This window comes from Carya illinoinensis, chromosome 9, assembly GCF_018687715.1.
Source record: "Carya illinoinensis cultivar Pawnee chromosome 9, C.illinoinensisPawnee_v1, whole genome shotgun sequence".
Classification (NCBI taxonomy): Eukaryota; Viridiplantae; Streptophyta; class Magnoliopsida; order Fagales; family Juglandaceae; genus Carya; species Carya illinoinensis.
The window spans coordinates 21,204,412-21,210,034 of record NC_056760.1 but is presented as its reverse complement, the minus strand read 5'-3'; positions in this window follow the sequence as shown (position 1 = coordinate 21,210,034).

Here is a 5,623-nt window from a genome sequence, read left to right as displayed (position 1 = left end):
GGGGCATACACCCACTGGGTGCCATTCTTGGTATTGCAATAGATATACCGATATATAAATAACACTCCAGATACAGATAGCCCATGTGCAGTGTAAGGTGCATTAGAAGTAAACTATTCCCAGTAGTTTAGCTCTGCTACATTGATGAATATGATATAAATGTAGTTCTATCAGTTCAATCCTGAATCTAATGCATGCCCACCCATTTTGCTAACCCAATCATAAAGGACAATATATTCATACAAGGACCAAATTGGAAAGCAAAGTTACACCTCAATAACCCTAAACAGATATATATTGTAGGAACTAACAATAATGTTGCAGACGCAAAACACTATGTAATTTACTCAAGGTATATATGTGTCTTGCTATACAATAATAAGGCAGACGCAAAATGGAACTAGGAAATGGAGTGTTACTTTGCGTACCATACTCAACTTGGTAAAGGTTTTATAGTATTTGATAAAGTTTCTAATATGCACATGGACATTTCTCTGGTACAGAATATTGGTATGATATAAATGCTTCCTTAATAGAACAAGAATTACTTTGAGGTGCACTTTATATAGAGTCTAATAATGCATCAAAGGGTACTATGGTATAAGCTTTAACCAGAATTCAGTGAGTCCTCTCAATGATGGCTCTCCAATGATTTTTACGCTCTACCAAATTTTTTATGAAAAGAAAAGGTAAATAGAAGTGTTTAGAAGATAATGCGACTATTAGCATTATAAGGATGGTAAGCAATTACATATTAAGTGAGGATAAAAAGGATGTTGTCCAAATAGGGGAAGACTTGTATGTCTTCCCCATCTTCATCCGATTTCTTGTGAAGTTATGAAAAAAACAATAAGTTGGTAGATGATGATAAATAGATTCCATTACGACTCCGAATATGTTAACAAATAGGCTATAGAACATGGACTTCTAGATAGATTTGTCAACATTGGACTACCTATCTTAAAGTCTAAATAAAAATAAAATGAGCACAAGTACATTTGCATAATACCATTAAACTTTTTTAGCTGTTACAAATAGACTTCACGAATTAGATGCTACTAATTTATTAAAAAAATTAGTAGTGTGCCCATTTTATAAAAAAATCATGGTTTCTAAACAATGATTGACATTGTTGCCCTAAACAGCTTATACATTTTTCCTCTATGTGGCTCTTTGAGTGGGTACCATAAAACATTTTGTAAGATTACAAGTCTAATAAATTCAGTATATTAACTAAAAAAATAGCCAATAGGGGAAGAAATGAAAATAGTCCCAAAACAGATATTAAATAGCATGCACTTAATGTTTTGGCAAATAGGGCTCCCCTTTAGTGTGTATGCAGATGTGCATACACACTTTAATAACAGTTTAGGCTCCACAAAAGCATTAGACAAGATCTATAAAATTGTATCATCTTGGAAGTCATTATTTGTTAAATTAATAAAAAGAATCAACAGATAATGTCAACAAAGGGAAGTTGCATTAACATCAATCAATAAACACTAAGAAATGGTTAAGAAGTGGACAGCAGAAGCATGCATGAGAGAACAAAACATGTAAATGGAAAATACTACACAAGTGTGTTCAAATGGTGGGTTATAGCTACATGTGAAGGAGAGTCAAATCCCTCACTCGACAATGAGGGTTATACCTGAGGCCATTATTTTGAAATTATATGGGAGGAGACAAAAGGCTAAGTAAAAAGACTATGAGAGTGCCTGCTGTTGACAAGCTTATACCATCACACTACTCCAGACATATAAGCAGAACAAAGGCAGACTAAATGGTGATAGAATCAGAAATAAAAATTAAAATCTGGTGTGAAATTGAAGGAGTAGTTTAAATCATGTTATAGGTTCACGAGAAGGAGAAAATGACACTGGAAAAATAACTTTTCACCTTCAATCAAATTACAAAGCAATTACAGAGTTTATACATAAACCCAAGCTACTACTTTATCTTCACACAAGTAAAAAGCAATAAAAGAGTCCCAAGATCATTATGTAAATGCTAATTGAAAAGTCACCGCAATTATTAAACGTCAAAGAAGCAGCTGAAGTTAATTATAACCATGCAGCAACTGATAAAAGGGAAGAACTATATCCGATTACACTAGGATGTTATGAAAGAATGTAATCATACTGTCGGTGATGGAGGCAAGAGCCCAAGCAAGTACAAAGGGTATAGTCAGAATTGGAACCAGTTATATCGACGCCAAACCCTTGCACGCTACTCTGCAACCAATCAAACGGGAAACTTCATGAGGTTAGATAACAAGAAAACAGTACCAAACCTTCGATATAACTGACATGTTAGTTAAATATATATCCAAAACTCCCATTTTCGAGAACTGTTAGCGAAACAGTAAAGGTACAAAAATATATTCATCCACTTTTAATCTCCCAAACTATTTACTGTAATTTTTTCGGCAAAATAGAAAAACCCCCAGAACAGACCACTAAGATTAAAGTACGATCAGATCTTTCCCATGGCATCAATTACTACATGTAATATACAGAGGGTTCATGGTTGATTCAAGATATCCACCGAGGTAAATTGCAGGAACCAAAATTATGATGAATTCTGAAAAAAACTGAAGAAATGAAAAGAGACGGCATGCAGGTTAATAAATTCCCCAAAACAGAGTTGCAGTAGTACAACGGTGAAAATGATAGCTGGTAAACCGGATCTTCACTCAGCATTTCAAGCAATAATCAAAGATAGAATGAAAACAACTCACAAATTAACTGAAACAAAAAAAGGGTAAATCAACCTTCTCACATCTGCCGTGTCCTAGACTATTGAAGAGTCATAAATTTCTCATGTATTTCACTAATTACATGAAATACTCTCGGATGATATAAATCTACCAAGAAATACGGCTTTAACCATTCATCTTACATCTCAACAATTTAAAGCCTCACAAACAAAAAAATATAGCATAACAGGGGCAGCAAAGCATGGAAAACGAAGGCTTGTTTACCTAACTATAGCTTCCATGCAGTCATAGCTCACAGTAAAAGGAGTCGAAACATAGGGGAGATTTTTGTAAGTATCAGTGAAGGGAAGGTGATGACCTAGCAAAGACAGCTAGGAACCATGGACGTATGCCGATACTGCTACCAATCGAAACCAGCAAAATCAATCGGTATTGGCTGGAAATATTGTCACCGTCGACGACGATTTGGAGGTTGCTGGTTCATCACAGATGGATAACTTTGGCAACTGCATTTACAATCATTGATAATCTTTGGTTCGGTGATTTTCGGAGCTAGGGCTGTGGGTTTCGCCCAAATTATGGTATTACAATGATAGAGGGTCAACTGGCGAGAAGAGAGAGAAAATAAGGTCCCGCGGGCGCTAAGTAGGGCCCTTTTATATAAGTCAGCTATTGTGACGACTTTAGGTTGTCACAAAAGGAATCAGTGATCAATTTAATGGATACGGTTTTCAGTGACGACTTTATGTCATTAGAACAAACACTTGCTGCGTAGAATTCAACTTATTGTGACAAATAAAATTTCGGTGTGCATTACTTGCCGAGAATATCCATTTTTATTGTCAACTTCATTGGACATTTTTGGAGACAGGATTTTTGTGAAAATACATATGTATTTCCTGGCAATTTATCTTCTGCCGGAAAAAAGTGGTGGCAACAAGCAGATTTTGTTGTAGTGTTAGAACTTTTTCAATCTCTAAAACAAAACACAAAATAATATAACTTTATCAAATTTCAAAACAAATATTATATTCAAAAATCTTTTAATTTCATAATATTTTTATTCGACTTTTTATTTCTTAATTCCCAAAACTTAATAAAACATTTTTATTGAACTCAAGGTTTCAAATTTTGTGTAATTATATATCTACACATGGATTTTGATGATAACAAATGAATTCAAAGAATAAAGGAGTCTCAAGCTCAAATTGTCTACACAATGAAGTCAAGCACATCAAGGAAACAAGCATGAGCAAGAAGGGAACAAGTTCACATTAAAGTCATAGAGTAATATTGTAAATCTCTTAAAAATTCGAAATTAGGATTAAGGCTCAAAATTAATATTTTATCATAAATCATTAAAATGCATTTTCCACATGTGCATGAATATTTTGAAAATTAAATTTGATAATTTTGAAAGATGATTAATTGTCATCTTTCACATATGCATATCTTGATTAAAGGGTTGAACTTTGAAAATATTAAAGATGATTGATTGTCATCTTTCACATGTGCATGTTTTATTTGAATATTTTCAAAAGTGATTGATACTTTTTTTGACCTATGCAAAAGGTAGATGATTTTGTTTGAAAAATTTGAAAAGTAAAGTGTGCTCCTTTTGTCATATGCAAAAAGTAAAAGATTAGGTTTGAATTTTTTAAAAAGTAAAGTGTGCTCCTTTTGTCATATGACAAAAGTAAAAGATTAGGTTTAAAGTTTTTGAAAAATGAATGATGTTGTATTTGACAATTGAAAAAGAAGAACCTTTTATTTGAATTTTTTAAAAAAGTGAATGATATTGTTTTTAACATGTGAATCTTTTTAAATTTGAATATGAAGTCTCATATGCCTATAAATAGATCATTTGAGAGCTTCACTTTCATAACATCCAGAGCATACAACATTCATTCAAAGCTTTCATTCTCTCTTCTCTAAGCATTGAACCTTAATCCTTGTTCATTTTGAGAGAAATATAGTTTGCGCTGTATTGTTCTTATTTCACTCATTGATGAGTGTTTTCTGATAACCTACCCACTATCAGCTCTTGTATCAGTAAAAGGGTGTGTATAACCCTTATACGTGTAGAAAGTATTCTACAGAGGGAATAGTTGAATCACCATGTGTAAGGTGATTGCAAGTGTAGATGGTGTTCTACAAGGATCCTTTGTAGCGGTGTTGTTCAAATGTGTAATAGGTTTCTATTTCCACCTGAATGAGGTTGAATAGTGAATTTAGAGATCCACAAGGGGTAGCTTGAGGCGAGGACATAGGCAATGGGGCCGAACCTCATTAACATACTAAGTTTGCTTCTCTCTTACCCTTACTCTTTATATTTATTGTTGTTTCGTATTTTGTTTATATTTTATATTGTATATTTGATTTATAATTGTTATTTTTTTAAATACAACTCAATTCACCCCCTCTTGTGTTAGTCATCTGGGCAACAATTTTAATTTCAGTTCTATTAATAGATATTCTGAAATATTCTAAGATTTGGTTTGGATAGTAAGATTAAATGAGATGGAATGATTTTAAATAAAATTTAAAAGTTGATAAAATATTATTAGAATATTATTTTTTAATATTATTATTATTTTAAAATTTAAAAAAGTTGAATTATTTATTATATTTTATGTGAGAATTTAAAAAAAATCATAGTGATAAAATAAGATGAGATGAGATGAGATGAAACAGTTTTACTATCTAAATGAGCTAGGTTTCATCATAAAAATTATCATTCTCGATCACACTTTGAAAATATTTTCTTTTATCAACCGTTTAAAAACCACTAGTATTTCATAACAAATATAATGAAAAATGATAACAAATATAATTGAAAATGATAAATTATAAAACAAAAAAAAATACTTAATATTTCAAACCCATACTAAATTCATAATCACA